This window comes from Mustela nigripes, chromosome 3, assembly GCF_022355385.1.
Source record: "Mustela nigripes isolate SB6536 chromosome 3, MUSNIG.SB6536, whole genome shotgun sequence".
In the NCBI taxonomy this organism is placed as follows: domain Eukaryota; kingdom Metazoa; phylum Chordata; class Mammalia; order Carnivora; family Mustelidae; genus Mustela; species Mustela nigripes.
In genome coordinates, this window is record NC_081559.1 from 25,597,077 (window position 1) to 25,618,288 (window position 21,212).

The following is a 21,212-nucleotide window of genomic DNA, read 5'->3' on the forward strand; positions in this document are numbered from 1 at the left end:
CCCCAGTACCCTGGGGATGTGTATAAGGTTTAGCAAGCAGATATTAGCAGTCAAGGAAAAATTACGAGTCCTGCCTGAAAACATTTCCTCTGCCTCTCAGTTGCCTACAAGATTGTCCAAGAGCTCTTCTTTTCATTGTGTGTAATTTGCCTGGTTTAGAGGACAGTTACTCCAAAGACAAACTTGGAAGTTGCTGAAAGAAATCCTTCATAAATGACCATCCAAGAATTTCATGTCCATTTTTATGACTTTTTTCTACCGAGAAATATCTGGCTGTGGACACTCAGAGAATTATTTAAAATGATTCCTTATATTCGATTTAATGTAATGTTGTTTGTTGTTTTCTTTGACCCAGATTCTCCATCTTACCTCTCCACTTCTCTGAGTATAAAACTGTTGCAAACACTAATAGAGCCACATAGCACTCTAAAAACATATTAACTTCAAATTCTGAGAACTGACAAATCCTTTTAGTTGAAATATATGAATAAGGTGAGTCTTTTGTCTTGATGTACTGATATTTAGGAAGCAAATCTTCCCCCTCTAGATAAAGTATAAAAGTTTTTGAGCCTACTTGAGTTGGCCTTTCCAGAAAGACTAGTTCGAACTTTTGGACTAGTTTCAAGGTGGGCAAAAAAGAAATTTAAAAATAACTTGATTCAGACTCTTAAAAATGCTTCTATAAGACTCAGGTAAAAATAAATGGACAACCAATGGATACTTTTACTTCCAAAAGAGTTTTGTTGTGAAGGGTATTTATGGCTGCAACTTAATTTCTTTTTTTGGCTTCTTATTTACATATGAGAAAATTTCAGGGATAGTATAATTTAGCAACAGATTTAAGGTTTTAAATGAGGATCATTCCATGCTGAAAAATCACCTTTGCTTTCAATAGCAAAATTTGCATGGATGGAAGAGTTATTTAGCATATGGATGGTAATGACTTCTTTTTTGTCCCCTAATACTCTTGACATTAAAATATTGTGAATCTTTAGCTCTTGCAACAGAAAGGAAGTTAGAGAAGAGAGAAATCAAACTCGAAGTCATTGGATATACCAATAGAACAAGATGGAAAATCTAGAAATATACTTACTTACATATGGCAATTTAGTATATAACCGTATTTAGTATATGAAACTAAATTAGTTATTGTTGTTAATCTCTTCCTGTGCCCAATTTATAAGTTAAACTTTAGTATAGGTGTGCACGTCCTGGGGAAAACAGGGTTTATAGTGTTCAGTACTAATAATGCTTGTTTGAGGAAAATCTTTTCTTATGTTACTGAGCTTGAACCATCTGCTGATACTTCTCTTTCTCCTGGTATCGGTTCTTACCATGCAGATGTACTTGGTGGCACAGTTGAGAATGTGGGAGGGTAATGTGATTTTATTAAAAAAATAAAAAGTCTGCTGAAACAAGGTTTGTAGTCAGTTTACCGTTGGTACAACTTGATTTAAGCCTAACAAATTCATGAGTACAAATGCTTCTTTGATGTTATGACCCTCATAACATCTGTTCTGTGTGTTCAGAGCAATCAAGTTGAATGAATGCAGAATAGGTAAATTCAAGTTCCCATTAAACCCACTGTTTATAAGTAAATGATTAGCGGTTAAAGAAAATGTTTTACCTTTCAGGTATTTGGAGAGAAAAAAAAGAAATGTGTGAATGTAGGTTATTGCATTTTGTGGGGGAAGGAGTTAATGGAATCCCAAACATTTGCAGATCACAAAAAGATTCCTTTGTTCCAAAATAACTGGGTTTGAAAAGTGAATTGATTCTGGCCCGAGAGTAAACATTCTAAGGAATGTGGTCATGTGCCTGTTGATGCCCAAACTCTGACTTCAAGTTCTTGATATCAAGGGGTAGTAGATTTTTCAGTAATGAAAAGCACACTCACTTATGGCTTGCCAAAAGGGCCCTGCATTTCTGATTGGTTCAAAGTTATAGTTATCCAAGACTTGCCCACCCCGGGCTCAGCACTGTTGGTCTACCCTTCAGAAGTCTCAACTGTTCGGTGAGTTGGTGGTAGGGCTGGGGCCATAACTAGCTGTCCTTTCAGTACACCTGGGAGCTAGGCTTTTTCTCTGGCTTGTGAATAGGAGGTGCAACTAAGGCTCTTATAAGCCATGCAGGCCTACTTCATGGTCTCTTTCCTCATCCCCATTGATTTATGACCATCTGCTTGTGGGTGGGGTAAAAAAAAAAATGGCATTGTCTTGGCCACCAGATATTTTTAGTTATCTGAATGCAGAAGACTTTCCTTTCCTCATAAAATAGAGCATGGTGCAGGGTTGGAGGAGAAGTATAGCTGGGTGCGAATGCATAGATCCTATCAGTGTGGTGGTTAGATCAGCCTGGGTCCTATATAGCCAGGTTCAGAAATCATTAGGGTGAATGCAGAAGTCTTATCTTAGTAAACTCTTGTTTTTCTGATTCTGGCCTCTCTTTCTTCCCTTTGCTCTGACTGGAAGGACTTTACTACTGTGCTCAAATTTACATTTTCCTCTGTCTGACACGCAGGTGGAAATCCAATTAATAAAAATTAGTTTGATGGGGGAAAAACTGGTTTTATGCCTAAAAATGGGAAATAAATGTAAATGTAAGGGAAAGAGGCTTATAAAAAATACTATTTCAGCTCTGCTCTAATGCACATTGGAAAATATGATGGGCTGGATTATTCAAGGAAAAGTCTCCAAGCCAATTATTTAAATGTGGACAGTGGTTGACAAGATTGATTTCTGGTTAATAATGTCAGGGGTTATTCCCAAGATTCAATGGATAAACTGAATATTATCTTTAAAAACCATTTAAATGTCAGATTTGCACAACAGGGATTTTGACAACCAAAACTACATTTGTTCTTTTCTTGAGAGAACAGATGTAATTTGCTATGTTTTGGGGGCACGTAAGGAGGCCTCTGGTCTCTTTCAATTCAACATGGTGAAAAGGTTACCTGAATTGCTTTAGCCAGAAAGTTCACCAAGGCCAGTCTTAGGAGTAGACACAATCAGTGATTAACAATGTCACGTAATTTAGGATTGTCCAAAAGAATTCAGTTTGCCTTTACTTCTTCCTGTCCAGTTTCTTATGCCTGAAATCTCATCACCTAAGCTTTACCTAGTTTGCTTAAAACTTTAATTTTTGTCAAAATCAAATACCTTGAAAGATGAACACTTAAAGCTGTAATGAAGCCTGTATACTGGTGCTTCTTAGAGGTCTGCAGACCCAAGGGAATTCTTATTTCTGCAGTCATGTAGGATTTTAGTGTTATAAAGTCAAAACTCCTTTGTACTGGTAATTAACATCTACTTATTTGGAAGGAAGTGAGAATTCTTTTACTTTTAGAGAGAGTTTTTATGTTTGGCAAGTTTAGAAACACAGAGCTGTATGTCAGTGTCGCTGGATGGTCTGGCTGTAGGTTTTGTTGGGAGGGAGAGGAAAGTGCCAGGGAGAAAAACAATGTGCAAGGATGAAATGGCAGTGAAGACACATGTTCCTTCTTTGGTGCTGCAACGGGATGGCCTTTGAGATAGAGCTATGTTCTCTAACTGCTACAGACAGTGAGCCAAGAACAAATGGAAAGCCAAGCTGGAAGTGAAACCAGGAATACAGACAAGACAAAGGGTGGGAACAAAGGTAGGAATGGAGCCACCATGGGAGGCCTGGAAGCAGATCCTTGGCATTGTCTTTCCTTTAAAAAAAAAGTCATCAGTGCTCTCTCTTACAGCAAGATGTTTATCTTGGGTCCTCTGCATAGCCAGCTGAATGGAACATGGAGCCAAGAAAATGGAGAAGTTGAATCACCAAAGATTGTGTCACTCGTCCAAGATCACACAGGAAGGTAACGTAATGTCAGAGTTGACAAACCACAGAGTTGTCCTGGCTTCTTGCTCACAGCTTTGGCCTTCTGATGCTTCATTGTCTGCAGTTCCATCTCATATATGAACTCTGTGACCCAGGATTATCCGATCAGACCTAAAAGGAAGGGTTTCACACTTCTAAATGGTCTTACTGTAACTCTCCCTACCTGTCCTTCCTTGCAGATTTAGAGTCTTATTATTTTTTTTTTTGGAAGCGTGGAAATATTAAAGCATCTTTGTCTTCAGACTTTAAATGGAGATCATAATTGAGCAGGTGTATCAGGACCCCCCTTTATTCCCCTTCCAACACACAGGAAGGATGGCCTTCAGGAAAGACCTATTGCCCCATAAATCTTGACTTCTGCCTGCAGTGGTTCTTAACTTATAAGCCATTGATGCCTTAAGCCATCTAATGGAGCCTATGGACGCTTTCTCCAGATGATGTTTCAAAATGCTTAAAATAAAACAGAAACAATTACGTGTCATCACAAAGGAAACCAATTATATTGAAGTATAATTTTCAAACCATTAAAACACCAAATTTCTGATGTAGCCATATATGCGTAGACTGCATCAACACTTAAGTCATAAGACATAGTGGCAAGTAGAAACATTTACCGCAACTTCAAAATGGCATGAGAGTAAGTGATATATGGAGACTTCAGTAACTACTGCAATGTAATAAAAGAGTACCTATGATTTCTGTTACTAATGAGTCATAGGAAGTCACTATGGTTTGTTGCTTACATTCATAAGTGAAGGCGATGATAAATTTCAGTTTGAGGGCAGTGAAAATAAAGATATCTTAAAAAAAAAAAAAAAAATCCAAGTTCACAGACTCTCTGAATTGTATCCAAGGATCCCAGATTGAGAAACCCTGGCCTCAGATTTGATGTTATATTGGACTTGATAAATTTTCTTTTTGGCTAATTATGAAGACTGGTTTGTGTACACAAGTTTCAACTAAATTTTTAAATCTTTCCTCCCAAATTCTTCCTCTAAATTTTAATTTTTCATTTACAAAGTTATACCTAAGCAACCTTTGATATCACGCCAGGAAAGTGGCAAGATTGATTCCAGCCATAACCTTATTTCCTTCCATTCTCTTGATGTGTTAAACATCAGAGAGGCTGAAATTGGTGTTGCTGCCTCAGCCAAGGTAGCTAAATGGGCTCTGTCTTGGGGGCTCGATTCCCTACTTCCTCTGGCAACTCTTTAAGCAAGGGAGTGTATATAACACGCTGTTCCCACATGTTTATGTAGTTTTTCTTCAAAGGACTTCTTAAAACAGATGTTGCCTTTCCATAAGAGAAGGCTCTGGATGCTTCCATAGAAAGTAGATCATGCTGTTTCTGACTGCATTTGGGGGAACAAAATCCAATTCTATTGATGTTGGTTTTTCCATTGGAATTCTTGGCTACAATGTACATAGGTATGAGCATTTGGCCACCTAATTTCATTTTCAGTCTTTCCAAGAATGTATTTTGAGTTTATTTACTTTATATTCAATCTATTCTAACTATTCCTATGAATCCAAACATTGTGTCACTCATTTACTCATGCTTTATGAGAAAAGTTCTCTTATTGAGGGACATTGTTCTGGATGCCATGCCTGTGTGAGTCAGAGGCAGAGGAAAAAACTCCAAGGAATATAGGTAAATGTATTCTTGGATTGTGTAACTATGCAAGTTGTTCCTAAGGAATCAAGAAGTTTAGAACACATAACAAATACAATGATTCCTAAAATTATGTATCAAAAACTAAACCATTTCACCAGAATATGTACCTCTCATCTAAATTGAATGTTGTTACTGTTAAATGAAAACTCCTGCTACATTTTCTTTTAACCCTGTCTCTAGGTCAGCATTGTTCTTCACGGTGGCTGTGGGTGTTGCTTCCTGTAATGTGTATCACCACAGCTCTCATCTTGGGGTCTTTGTGCTGTGACTTGCATGCTGTTGACATTCAGAGACAATATGTCCTGTTGTTCCACACCACAATTAGTTAGCCAGCACTGAGAGATTTGCCAGAGCTATGCTGGTAAGTGCTTAACAACAGGCTCTCCAGGGGATATAAAGGCCAAATTTGTAGGGTTTGCCAATTTTTTGTGGTGTATCCTCCCACCATGGATGATTTCGGGCTGCCAGAATGACTTCAGTGAACACAGAGTTGGGAAAAGATGAACACAGGCTCCAGTGAGCCAGGGCAATCCAGTTCCAGGACCTCGTTCTAGATTCCCTATTCCCTGTGGCGGAGAGCCATATTTGTCTATATCTTCTCGCCCCCTTTTATTCACACTCAATCCATACAGTAAATTAGAGAGAGGCAGGAGTATGGGAATAGAGAGACAGAGAGAGAGAGGGAGAGAGAGGGGTGCTCTGTCTCTTGAAGCTGATTTCTGGCGCTGCAGTTTTGGTAACAGCATTATATGGCCTCATCACGGGCAAATTTATGTTCTGTTTTAATGTTATTCATTACTGCTGATGTCACCTACTAAATGACTCCAGAAGCTAAATGTGACATTTGTTAGGGATGCAAGTCTTCCACCTATATTGATCCAAGTCTCACACCAGCATTTTGTGGGCCACACATGTTCCTATTAACTAGGGAAGCCATAAAAGTTTCTTCTGATGAAGCAGGATCCATGGCTTCTTTTTGGTATTCATGAAAGTATTATCTAGAAGGAGATATTCCTCAAGCAGGAAACTTCATCTTTAAAATAGTTTCAGTACACTAGAATCCTATTAGGTGAAATCAGGGCACATTATGTCTATAGATCTTTCCCAACTTACCAAAACCGTTGAAAGGAAAATGGTGTTGATAAAGCATAGACTTACAGTGGCTCCTAATGCTTAGCAACCTCCTTTCTTAAATGCTTGTAAACTCTCTATTCTAAAATTATAAAAAGGATGTTGGCCAATGGCTTTTTTCTATTCCTTATTTGGAGACAGGGATTGTCAGGGACTTCATGGATCCAATCATCCTGTTTTTTTCTCATTAACAAAACACTGCCCCAATTCTAAATTCTAATCACATATTGTATATTGAGATACAATTCACCTATCTAGTGTGTGTAGTTCAGTGTTTTTTGCTTTTTTTTAAAAGATTTTATTTATTTATTTGACAGACAGAGATCACAAGTAGGCAGAGAGGCAGGCAGAGAAGGGGAAGCAAAGCTCCTTGCTGCGCAGAGAGCCCAATGCGGGGCTTGAACCCAGGACCCTGGGATCATGATCCAAGCCAAAGGCAGAGGCTTAACCCACTGAGCCACCCAGGAGCCCCAGTTCAGTGGTTTTTAATACATTCACAGAATTGTGCGACCATCAGCACCATCAACTTCAGAATATCTTTCCCACCCTTACAAGAAACCCTATACTTGTTAGCAGTCATTTCTCATCCTCCCCTCCCCACAGGCCCAGAAGACCACTAATCTACTCCTGTCTCTACAGATTTGACTTCTCTGGATATTTCATGTCAATGGAATTATACAATGGGTGGTCTTTTGTGACTGGTTTCGTTCACTTAGCATAATGCTTTCAAAAGTTCATCCAAATAGTACCACGTATCAGTACTTCATTTCTTTTCACAAAATGATCCTCAAAAATTTCCTCCCATTCTGTAGACTGTCTTTTGTCTTCCTTGAAATTCCTTGGAATTTTTAATTTTGATAAAGTCCAATAAAAATATATTTTCTTTTGCTGTTTGTGCTTTGTGTCGTTTCTAAAAATCCATTACCTTATCCAAGGTCATGAAGACTTCTGCCTGTGTTTTCTTTGGACAGTTTTATAGATTTAGTTCTTACATTTAGGGCTCTGATTCATTTCATATTATTATTTTTCTACATAGTATGAAGGTGACCAACTTCATTCTTTTGTATGCAGATGTCCAATTGTCCCAGAACCCTTGAAGAAACTAGTCTTTTCTCATTAAATTGTCTTACACTCTCGTTGAAAATCAAGTGAACATTGACTCAAATCTTGATTTAACTTAGTGGGACTTAAGAAACTCTGGGTCAACACTCAGGTGACCAGCAGCAAGTCAACTTTATTGCCTGTTCTCCAGATATCATTGAGGTTTATTTGAATCTGTATACCACAAAGGGAGGAGTTGTAGATCCATGTCAGCCAGATAAAGAGCTCTAACGGAGTGACCCAGGACATTGTACTTGACCTCGTTCTGTTTAGCATTTTATTGATGCCTTGAATGGGTATTCATTCTTAATAACATTCAGAGAACTCAAAGCTTAAAAGTTATTCAATACTACATGTAATGGAATTAAAAGTCAAAGTACTCTTCATAGGCCAGACAATTAGACTGAAATGAACAAAATGAAGGCAACTCGAGATAAATAGGAACACTTCATTGCAAAAATTAATTATGTAAGTATTGGTACTGGAGACCTGCCTGGAGGTTTTAGTTAATAGATTTATAGGTCCTAGATTTGGGAGTTGATAGTCCCACTGTAGTCTGCATTAGTTCCTCCGTATGTTCAGGTAGACCCTTACACAGGCCCTGAAATCCCCCTGATACCACCATGTTTAAACTTGGCAAGAAGCTTATGTAGCCAATAGGTTTCTAACTATTATTTCTGGGCAAGGTACACCAAGGCCTAAGTGCTCCTGATAAGAAAAAGACATACATATATAGATATGTATACATACACACATACATATTCACATATGCACACATATGCACACATACACACATAGATAAATAGATGAATTATACAGTTTCTAAAAATACTTTGTTCATTGTTTTCATTTTGTTCAATAATTATATGTCTAAAAGTTTTTGGTGGCTAACAGTCCCTGTCTATTTCATTTGCTTGCTTGTTGAAAGATGTGTGTGTTTTCTACATACAGACTAGGGAGAGATTTTTTAACCCTTAAAGTTGAAAAAAAGTAAAATAAAAACTTTTATTAGAAATGAATGTGAGATACAAATTTTTACTCTAAATAAGACTATAAGAGAAACCATTCTTTTCATCTTTACCTAAGACCACCATCATCTCAGGAGAGTTGTGTGGTGTTTCTTTAACCTGGGGTAAGATCCTGGGCATCTCCATTCTGTCTTGTGACCCATCAGTACTCTCAGGGATGTGAAACTTTAATAGCTAAAGACCTTAAACCTTTAGTCAAAGGGCCCAAATTCAGTGTGGTTAACTCTAACTTTGTCACCAATAGAGCTTGAAAGGAAAATAGAACTGTGAGCATCCCTGCCTCTTGTAGCCTTGAGCTTAGCTAGAATATATTGTTCGATTTCAAGTACAAAGAATCATACTAACGAACTAGGGAACATTTGAGGAAAGGCAAAAGAGACTGTTAGAGATATAAAAGCATGTGAGATGAGGAATGTTAGAAAAAAAATGAAGTGGTCTACTGTGGAGAAGAAAAGATTAAAGAAGATATGATGATTATATTCAAATATTAAAGCAGTTATCATGTTTTATAGAGGGATATATAAATCTCTTCTTTCTAACCATAGACATCAATACTAGGAGCAGGGAATGTATTGTGTTTTTATCCAGACTAATAAAGAATATTCTAGGGGTGCCTGGGTAGCTCAGTAGGTTAAGCCTCTGCCTTCGGCTCAGGTCATGATCTCAGGATCCTGCGATCGAGCCCCACATTGGGCTCTCTGCTCAGCAGGGAGCCTGCTCCCCCACCCCCAACCTCTGCCTGCCTTTCTGCTTACTTGTGATCTCTGTCTGTGAAATAAATAAATAAAATCTAAAAAAAAAAAAAAAGAAATTCTAGCACCTGTTGTATGGCCAAAGAAAGGTCTACTTTGTAAGGGATGAAAACCATCTCTGAGCCTCCTAAAGGAAAAATTGCAAGTGCACCTTTGGGAGAATCTATGAAAGAGATGAGGGAAAAGATAGGGCAATCTCCCTTTCAAATATAAATGTCTACAATTCTTTCTGTCTTTGACTGCCATAGACCTATAAACACTTGGCTCTAAGCATAGGTTTTCTTGTTCTCAATGACTCAAGGGACTCGATGATAATGTCACACTCTGCTCTGCCCAAAGATACAGAGCTGGTCATCTCTTTTCTCATCCAGCCACAACCCATATCATATATCACTTCTCTCCACAATGATATAAAAAATCCTCTTCATCTCCTCCAACCCATTTTTTAAAATTGGCAGGACATCTGGTCTTTGGGTTTGCATTACATTCATTGATGAATACTACTCCATTTTTATAAAAAGTTGAATCATACTTTTAGGTTTTCCACCCCCGTTGTTTCTTCAAAGGTGCAGCTGAGCCTATGTATGAGAATATGAGTCCCTAAAAATATCCATTTGTTGGCAGGTGGTAAGGGTTCCAAGCTTCTTCTTGGAAGGTATTACTGCATGAGTGCAAAATGCAGCAATAGAACTTTTTTTTTTTCAATTATATCCCAGTTAGTCTAGACCAACAATGCCAAATACAGTAATAATGCTTGTGTCAAAATAGTCATATTCTGATATGACCAGTCCCACGTATATCCTCATTACGAACAGAATATAAAGAAGAATGCACCCTTCTTTCTGATCCCTAGGCTTATTTCAATTTTAGACAAGGAAATCTATATATAGTATTATAAGTGGTGGCTATAGACACAAACACACACACAAAGACAAACATACATTTCTGGCAATTCACGAACAGTAGGACTTTTTTGTTGTACTTTAAAATTTGAGATGCCAGACTTCATAGAGTGATACATTGTGAAATAATTCTTCTTATCTTTTCCTTTTTTCATGCCTCTTTTTTTTTAATAATTTTTTTTATTTTTTATAAACATATATTTTTATCCCCAGGGGTACAGGTCTGTGAATCACCAGGTTTACACACTTCACAGCACTCACCAAAACACATACCCTCCCCAATGTCCATAATCCCACCCCCTTCTCCCAAACCCCTTCCCCCCAGCAACCCTCAGTTTGTTTTGTGAGATTAAGAGTCACTTATGGTTTGTCTCCCTCCCAATCCCATCCTCTTTCATTTATTCTTCTCCTACCCACTTAAGCCTCCATGTTGCATCACCACTTCCTCATATCAGGGAGATCATATGATAGTTGTCTTTCTCCGCTTGACTTATTTCGCTAAGCATGATACGCTCTAGTTCCATCCATGTTGTCGCAAATGGCAAGATTTCATTTCTTTTGATGGCTGCATAGTATTCCCTTGTGTATATATACCACATCTTCTTGATCCATTCATCTGTTGATGGACATCTCGATTCTTTCCATAGTTTTTCATGCCTCTTAACCCTTCTCTCTTAAACATGCTACACAAAATGCTAGCTACAGATTAACAGCAAGATAGAAGAAACGACCAATTTTTCAGTTCTGTCATCCTGAAAATATAACAAAATGTTTGCATTTCTGATGGCAGAATCAATATTGGTGCATGTCCTTCAAATAATTTGGTTGAAAGGCGAATGTCAGTTGGCCACCTTTTCCTATCCCCCCCCCCCAACACAAGCATTCAGTAAGAGATATTTTCATATCTTTCAACTGATGAGAGAAGAAAGTTGGCATGTCCTAGGCAATTAATTGCAAAGGATGGGTGAAAGTTTAGATAAAAGATCCAAATGATTTCTTCCTTGAATCTGCGAACAGCTTCTGCAGAAATATTTGTAATCCGTAAGGTAAGAACCAGAAAGGAGATTATGCTTTGAAATATGGGAGTATGAACATGCATCATCAGTTTATTGGTTCCTCTTAAAAAAGAAAATATTTTTGAAAACCTTGGGAGAGCAGGTTAAGGTAAAAACGTGACTTCTCATTCTAGCACTGCCAATGCCTAGTTCTCTGATGTGGAACATGTTTCTTAGCTGGTTGAGTTTATCATCTTTAAAGGTAGCACATGCATTTGTGATCCAAAATAAAAATAATATTTTATATTATATGTTTATAATATAATTTATATTTATATATTCATAATATTTTGAGAGGGCTATGTATATACACATATTAATGCAGACACATATAATTTATTTAATAAGTGGAAAAATAGTAGCACCCAGTAGCTATTTGAAGCCCTTCCTGTTAATGTCTCTTTTTTGTATTGAAATATAATTGACACACAGTGTTATGTACATTTCAAGTGTACAACATAGTGATTCAACAATTCCATGCACTATGCTATGCTCAACCTAAGTATAGTTACCATCTGCCATCATACAACATTATTACAGTATTATTGGCTGTATTCCCTATGCTGTACTTTTCATCCCCATGACTTACTTATAACTGGAATTCTTTGCCTCTTAATCCCCTTCACCTATTTCTCCCATCCCCAACCCCCTCCTGTCTGGCAAACACTAGCATGAACGTCTTTTAATGACCCCAAATTATCACATCACAAACTCGATGAGTTTGGACTGTGAAGTGCAAAATTTCATACCATAAACTCTCCAGTCCCACTGGAGGCACAGAAAGCTCACGTCCTGCTCCATATGGTGGACAGCCTTCTCCAGCAGCTCACTTGGAAAGGGTAACACTGGCACTTCTGCAAAGTGGCCATTAGGAAGCTTTTGCTTTGCTGACAGGGAGTGCATCTGGGTGAGTTTCAATTTTAAGTGATCCGGAGCTAGTCCATACAATCTAGAAAGCTGGGGAATGTTCAGCAGGATAAATGGGTGTAGCTTTGTAGAAAGAATGTTGGAAACAAACAGAGCTGGCTTAGGAGACTGGAGGTCTTACTAGTTGTTCAATCTGGAGGGAATTGTTTAATTTCTCTGAATTTCCATTCTTTTATCTATCAATAAATGCCAGATTATTTGTCTAAAAAAAAAAAAAGAATACCTTCTATTTTAACACTTCCCTCTTTGCACAGATTTCACATTAAGTCAGGAAGGGCTCTTTCCGTCATTGTTTCTGACCTCCTGTTTTGGATCAGTTTAAATAATAACTCTTTAGAGGGGCCTTTCCTGAGTGGCCCTATTATTTTCTGTCTCATGTCACTTGTAATTGAAGATCGTTTCATTTGTTTGGTTTAGTGGTAATTTGCTCAGCTATCTTACTGAAATACAGGTTCACTGAGGGACTGTGGCTCCCTCTCTCTCTCTCTCTTTTTTTTTTTTAAGATTTTATTAATTTTTTTGATAGACAGAGATTACAAGTATCAGAGAGGCAAACAGAAAGAAGGGGGAAGCAGGTTCCCCGCTGAGCAGAGAGCCCGATGTGGGGCTCCATCCCAGGACCCTGAGACCATGACCTGAGCCGAAGGCAGAGGCTTTTACCCACTGAGCCACCCAGGCGCCCCAGCATTGTGGCTCTCTTGCTCACCACCATATTCTGAGTGCTTAGTAAAATGACTGATAGTGTTCAGTAAAGAGTGTTGCACAGATAAATTAGCATTTGCAGGGTTGTTGTACAACTTCAATAAGATAATTTATGACATGCTCTAAGTTCCCAATAAAGTAAGTCTTTTTAAAGGTTATCCAGGGGCAGAATTGGTGCAAGATACACTGAGTTCAATACGTTAAAATAGCTGTATGTGGACTGTAGAAGCAAAGTGTGGTGGGGTCACTATCTGCGTGCAGTCAGTCGGTGCTGACCCACCAAGGGGCCAACTTGTGGAGGGAAATCCCTTCAAGCAGATGAGATGCCCACTGTTTAAAGGTATCCCCAACTTTAGAAGCACCAGGGGGCACTTTTGAAGTTTTCATTTGCAAGAGACCAGCTGGGACAAAACATTACCCCAGCATTTACTCAGAGAGAGCGTTTTCTCACTCCATTTGTAGTATGGCAAAGTTGTCATTACAAAAGTGATCATGCCTCCCCGACACAAGCTTAAGATAGGTGAGCTTCTCCTCTCACATTTTCTTGGGCAAAGAAAGTTGCTTCGATGGACCTATTCTGCCTTTTCAATAAAAACTGCTAGAATTTAAAGCCCACTGGAAAAGAGTAGTTAAGCTATTGAAGGATACTTCTACTCTATTTTTCCAATTGATGACTCCACTCCAGCAAATCCAAGCAGATTATGGGAGAAAGGAGGGTTCTACAGATGTCTTCTTAAAATAGGAAAAAAGCCAGTAAAAACTAATGATCTAACAACAAACAGCTGCCAATTCTGTGTCACTGAGTCATCTTCTATTGGGAAGTGTTTGGATTTCATTAAGCTTTTAAGTGCCGCGGACTGATTTATTATTTTCATTTTTATTTTCTTAGTGGGTTGTCATGAAACTTCACATCATTAATATGAAGAATAAAGTGCCAAATAAGCTATAATTTCCTAGATGAGTACAGTAATGATGATAATAATAATCACTGAAGGCTCTCACATTTATTTGTATCAACTGAACTCCAAGATGGTACAAAAATCATCCTTTAGAATATAATCACCTTCCTACTTCATTTCCAATCTCTGCTCTCATTCTGATCTCTTGTAGCTTTTTTCCCCTTGTGATACTCAAGCCACATCCAACATCCAGGCTCATCCTTCTTCCTAAAAATGTTCAAATCAGTACATTCCTCTTCATTTTTTGTTGGGAGTTTTCTGTGCAATATTTATTGTGCCATCTCTAAGGATACCATCATGAAAATCACAAGTAACTTCTGACAAGAGATTAAATAAAGTTACATGGAGAAAATAAAGTAAAACAGCTTATTTCAGGACACTGGTCAAATGGAAACTTTTAAGTATTACCTGAGCTTTTGTATATTTTTTCTAATTAAGAAAATTATTCTCTCCTATATGTCTCCAATTAATATGTGCTACTGGTTCTTCTAATGGTCAGACATTTGTGTTCGTACATGCCTACTTTCTTAGTAATGAAAGATGCTACTAAAGTAAATTGTTTCATAGTTTTGGGGAAATCCTCTATAAAGTCTTTTAGCCCATGAATAAAGACCTCAAAGAAAAATGTGTTGTGCCTGGTAGTCTAAACAGCCTAATTAATTACCATCTCATTTCTCAGGAGTTGCAACACCTAGATTATGGGTTGTTGTTGTTTTTTTCATTTTTGTTTTTGTTATGTAGGAATATAAATACTAGATAAATTACTTCAGAGTGTATTGAAATATGAATTCATGGAAACCTCAATGCTTCATCAACAAAGGCAATCTGATTCAGGTGAATGTTTAGGCAAGTATTTTTTTGAAACTATGACCTAAAGTAAGAAATAGATATTATAGACATTGATATGCACAAGCACACACAGCATGGCAGAAACTAAGGTTTCATGAAATCATACTCTTATTGGAGATGAGAGGTGAGTGTGCTTGTCATAGTAAAGGTATAATTGGGGGTCAATGTGGTTGAAGCAGAGTGGAGAAGGATGATAGGAGATGGTCTCAGAGGCTTGAAGGAACCCAGGTTATAGAGGGTCTTATAGGCTTTCAGCTCCTATTCTAAGTGTGTGATGAAAACTTCTGCGAGATTTTTAGCTGAGGAGTGACATTGTGGGACTTGATTTCAACAGGATCATTCCAATGGCTGTGTCATGAATAAGCTGGAAGGGGACAAGTGTGAAAGCTGGGACACCAGCTAAGAGCCGATTTGACAATGTGGATGAGGAATGATGGCAATAGGACCAGGGCAATGGTGGTGAAATGGGTAAAGAAGAAACCAAAACAGGCTGTTTCTGCATATATTTTGAAGGTAGATCCACCTTGAGGGATTGGATATGTGATGTGAGAAAAAGGCATAAGAGTTAAGGACAACTGCTCGGTTAATCTGAGCAACCTTATGAATGAGGTGCTATTTACTGAGATTGGAAAGAAAAAAGAACATATTTAGGGGAAGAAAACAGTTCAATAACGTTTGAGCTGCCTGCTGGACATCAATGAAAGATGTCTCACTGAAGGCTGGAAATACTAGTCTCAGATTCATGAATGAAGACCTGGCTGGGTGTATACACTTGGGAGTTGTCAAAATATGTTGATATTAAAGAACTGGTACTAGAAATCCCCAGTCACCAAAGGAGTCAACATTAACTAAGAAAGAAAAGATCTTACTTTGAGTTTCTCCTGAAGATAACATAACAACAAGGACTTAAATGAACACAATTTAACTGAAAGGTGGGACCTCAGAAAGCACAGGTGAGGAAGTGGGGAAAGGAAACTAGGAAAGAAGAAAAACCGATTAAAGGAATAAAAGGTGTACTTATAACCTGGTTGCCACCAAGGATACTTGTATTTCAATTCCACCAGAGCCCTTTGAGGGACTGTATAGAACACCCCTCAGCATTGGCCTGCCAAGGAGACAAGAATCTGCAGTATTTATTAAGCAATTCCTGTCTTCATTCATTGAGGATGTGGCTGAGGGCTTTAAATCCCTGGACCTTCAAGGCCCAAGAAGGTGGAGAAAGTCCTTAAGCAGAGGAGCAAAGAGATGAACCCGAGGACATGGGGCAGGGCATCAAAGGGTTTGGCTCCAGATCTGAAGACTGAGGCCTGTTTAGAGACTCAGGACATGAGGAGGCTCGAGCAAAGGAGACTGAGGAGGAAGGCTCAGGGGTAGGAGGAAAACTCGAAGAGTTGTGGTGGCTGAAGTCAAGGTAAGTAAGTCCAGAAGGGTAAGGTATTGAGTCCTGGTCATTGGATTTTGCATCACGGGATTTGAGGACCATCTCACTGGAGTGGGCCAGGATGAAAACCCAATAGAATGACGTTCAAGAGAAGAGAGAAGTTGGAAACAAGGGGTTTGAAAAACTTATTGGAGGATTGTTGTTGTAAAGAGGAGCAGAGAAAGGAGAAGGAAGCTGGAGAGGTTGCAGGATGTTCTTCCCGTGGAATGAAAAGGAGAGATCTGATCTATGTTGAGATTTCTGGCATGAAGAGGAGGCAAGTATCCACTGGTATGGCAAAGCCAACAATAAGGGAGTCTAAATATAGGGTCTATAGCTATAGGCCTTGCATGCGTTTTGCTGATCACCCTCTCTCCCTCTTAACCTAGAGGACCAATAGGATCAAAATCTACCTTAGAGATTTTGTTTTTTCAAAAATGTCATTTTAATGTGTAGTAACTAAAGAATTTGAATAACAATCATTGTGTTGATAAACTTACTTAGCAGAGATAAAGATTATCCTTATCCTATGCAAAGGATATATTAAAAGCACATAGAGTATTTCATATCATCTTAAAAATAAAGCCACCGTGGCCTGTGCACATGTTTATATGTGTGTGCATATGACTGTGTGTGAAATGACAATTCTATCGAATATGGTTAAATAAATTCTGAAAGGCATTTAGCATCATTAACCTTCTTCTTTCTCCCATGTTATTCATTGTCTGTGTGCATCTCATGTCTCTTAATTGATTTTACAAATTAACCACCTCTGATGACTCTGGAGCTGCTTAACAATGATTTGACAAATCAGAAAGAAATTCTGCTCACGAGCCCTTGATGATAAGGTAGTATTGACATGTGGGTGTCTGTGTTGTAGAACAAATGGAAAGTAGTGACATTACAAATCTTATAGATTGGAACAAAAGTATTATGAGCTTGTATAAAACATAAAAGGAGGAAAAATTGCTTAGAAAAAAAACAAAGACAAGACATTCTCTATTCAAAAGCTATATTCCTTTAATTTGTAGTTTTCCTTTAAGATGGCAATTTTCTTTTATACTGCACTTGAATGAGGAACTTTTATAATACATTTATTTCATAAATATTTAGGTTTTTATGACAGACAATACCTTCAAATGCCATTCATAGACAATTTCCAGATATACAAGAAATAATGTTCAACACCAAGCATGTGTAACATTCATCTGACAACGTGATTCAAGTACATATTTGGAAAACAGAGTCACAAAAAGATGAGTTAATTCACTCTTCAGTTTGAAACCTAATGGAACTCGTTATGCAGAAAAGAGACAATAACAAAATTGAAGTTGTGGTCACACCACAGATGAGTGCCTTCCAGTATAATGTTTATACTGAAAAATTAAACATTAGCCAGCACGCAGATGTGAGACATCAGCACTCTGTGTGTGTACATGCATGCATGTGTGTTTGCCTGTGTAAAACTGGTTGGAATAGTGTACGATAAAAATTAGCCATTTTCAGAAAGTAAGTCACTGTATGAAGTTATAAGAAATAATGTATTAATTTAAAATCCCATTCCATTTTTCTTTAAAAATATTTGGGTAGTACCCAAGGTATTTTTCCCCCCCTCTGGAGGGATAATAATCTCCTGCTAAAAGTCTGTCGTATATTTACCATTTTATCTAGTATTAGTAGGTGGTCCAAAGACCCAGCAGCTGACATGCATTCACGAGGTCAGTGGGCAGGAGTGCCTATGAGGACATTGCCTTAAGTGGTAGAGAGAAGTGGGGCTCCTGTCTTCACATTCATGTCAAGGGGAGCAGCCACTGCCTAGATCCAGGTGACTTCTTCCAAGAAGAAAAGCACAAAATTTCCCAGTTTTTAAATAGAAACTTCTCCCCCCCCTCCAAATTTGAATTTTCATGGGAAATATCTTAATTTTAAATTATGGTTCAATTTTTAGAAGACATTTTGCAGTCAGTCCACACAAACCATGTCCAAAGAGCAGATTTCAGCCACAGGCAGCCAGGGTGCAAACTCTGCCCCAGGCATAAGTCACAAAGGCAACATGGCAAGCTTTGGGCCTGATTTTACATTTTATATTTCTTGTGAATTGCTATAGATTCTTAAATGTACAGAAGGCATTCCTTTGTTTTCAGGTTTTAGAAACATAAATGGTTAATTAGAAGTCACACATGTAAAAGCCTGGGAAAGAACTCGGAGGAATCTTCTGGGGTGCTGGAAATGTTCTAGATCTTGGTGACCTGGGCCATGGCACAAGCATATCCATACATAAAGAGTCATTAAGCTTCACACTTAGGATTCATGCATTTCACACACTTGTCTGTATGTGTGGAGATACATATGTATATCTCCACCAACCTACTGCCAACTTCAGAACTTTGAAATAATCAGATGAAACCACATGTCAATTTCAGTGCAAGAGAAGACAGGGCAATGGCCTCTTCCTTGGGGTGTGCGGTGAAGACAAACCCAGTGGGTGCAACACTTGTGTTATATTTTGTGGGAAAAAAGACTTCACAAGACAAAAAGATAAAAACTAGTCCTATCTAGATCTCCCCACCAGTGTATTCCCAAGCCATTCAGTGGCCCCAAGGCTCCTCCTTTCAATTTAAGTGAAAGTTCATTTGAGATAGGTTTCATTAACTTTTTCTCAGGAGTCACAATGGACCAGGTCTCTGACTGAATGAATGGACATTCAGGCAAAGGGGTACAAATTCCTTTAAAGCTGGTAAAGGGTGTTCGTCCTTTCTGATGGAGGCATAATACTCCATAGTGTATATGGACCACATCTTCCTTATCCATTCATCCGTTGAAGGGCATCTTGGTTTTTTCCACAGTTTGGCAACCGTGGCCATTGCTGCTATAAACATTGGGGTACAGATGGCCCTTCTTTTCACTACATTTGTATCTTTGGGGTAAATACCTAGGAGTGCAATTGCAGGGTCATAGGGAAGTTCTATTTTTAATTTCTTTTTTTTTTTTTTAAAGATTTTATTTATTTATTTGTCAGAGAGAGAGTGAGTGAGAGCGAGCACAGGTAAACAGAGTAGAAGGAAGAGTCAGAGGGAGAAGCAGGCTCCCTGTGGAGCAAGGAGCCCGATGTGGGACTCGATCCCAGGATGCTGGGATCATGACCTGAGCCGAAGGCAGCTGCTTAACCAACTGAGCCACCCAGGCGTCCCTCTATTTTTAATTTCTTGAGGAATCTCCACACTGTTCTCCAAAGAGGTTGCAGGGAGTTGAGGGAAATTGGAACGGGAGGTGAACCATGAGAGACTATGGACTCTGAAAAACAATCTGAGGGCTTTGAAGGGGTGGGGGGTGGGAGGTCAGGGTACCAGGTGGTGGGTATTATAGAGAGCACGGATTGCATGGAGCACTGGGTGTGGTGCAAAAATAATGAGTACTGTTATGCTGAAAATAAAAAATAAATTAAAAAAAAAAAGCTGGTAAAGGGTACATCTGATTCCACACATATGTCTGAAAAAAACAAGGTGATGAGCTTCCCAGGACACTGAGGGGCCAGAGTACCCTTATCAACGATCCCGCTGTGGATGTTTCAGTCCTATCCTGTTCGTTAAGACACTCTTGGTGGTCTTCTTTTAGAGTAGGGGTGGGGCAGAGAATGTTTGGATGCTCTGATCGCCTTCCTGTCCACTCACCAGGTACAAGCAACTAGTATCAACCCCAGCATATACCCCAGCGTATACCTCAAGACAAAGAAGAAATTTGCTAGAGCCCCATTTTGGTATGCCATTGCCTTCCCTGGCTCAACTTAGGGTCTTCTGGGATCTGTGATTGCAACATCAGTGTAGCCAAAATTCACGAATCTTCACGAGGCACACATAAATGAGTGAGCCATAATCCTTGCTGTAGTAGTCTGGTGGGGTGGCTATAACAAAGTACCCTAAACTGGATAGCTTAGAACATAATTGCCTCACAGTTCTGAAGTCCAGAAGTCTGAAATCAAGGGGTCGGCAGGACCAGTCTCCCTCAGAAGGCACCAGGAAAGGATCAGTTCCAGATTGCTCTCCCAGCTTCTGGGAGGTTCCTTGGCTTGAGGCAGCCTAATGTCAGTCTTTGCATGATGTCCTCCCTGAATGTGTGCCTGTGTTCAGATTTCTCCCCTTTCTAAGTACACCTGTCATATCGGATTAGAGGTGCACCCTAACCCAGTATGACCTCAATCTAACTAATTGCACCTGCAAATAAGGTCATATTTTGAGGCACTGGGGCTTAGGACTTCACTATATGAATTTGGGTAGGTGACACAGTTCAGACAATACTTGTCCTCCAGAGGTTTATGACATAGTTAGGGAGAGAGACATATATGTCAGTGGGGTTTGTTATAAATTGCTAGTCACTAGGATGAAATCATACTGGAATTTGTTTCCATAGCAAGGATGTTTCTAACAATATCTACCTCCCAAATGTTTGTTCACAATTTGTCAGCATTGGTTTCCAGACACATCAGTGTTATATAAATACCTCAACCATGACAAAACTTGAATGTTAATACTACTACAGAGAAATGTTACATGATTTTTAATATGAGGCAAAAAGTAAAAAGGCTCAATAATGGATTCTATTTGACTAAGAAAGAGGGACATTTCAGTTAATCACAGCCAAAGTGGCAAAGCCTTTAACAACTTAAACTGTGTTTTCATGGTGAGGCAGAATGGGATTTTAGTGATGATCTGCTGATCTAATTAGTTTGGACATCCATTTGAATAATTCAGACTCTGAGAGAATAGGGCTGGTGTTTGTTTGAGAAAATTATTTGGAACATAAATCTAAATATGGGGATCAAAGAAGAGGACTTAGAAATGAGAAGTCAG

General features: G+C 38.7%; 1 long non-coding RNA gene across 2 annotated transcripts; it reads left to right on the top strand.

Annotated features, from left to right (window-relative positions):
• Nucleotides 1-1,929: 1,929 nt before the first annotated feature.
• LOC132012872 (uncharacterized) lies at nucleotides 1,930-7,557 on the top strand. Of its 2 annotated transcripts, XR_009402786.1 has the most exons (4): nucleotides 1,930-2,014; nucleotides 3,558-3,636; nucleotides 3,728-3,841; nucleotides 5,720-7,557. It is a non-coding gene; the product is annotated as an uncharacterized LOC132012872 (long non-coding RNA). The 2 variants fall into 2 exon arrangements; XR_009402785.1 differs by lacking the exon at nucleotides 3,558-3,636 and having other exon boundaries at nucleotides 1,935-2,014.
• Nucleotides 7,558-21,212: the final 13,655 nt, after the last annotated feature.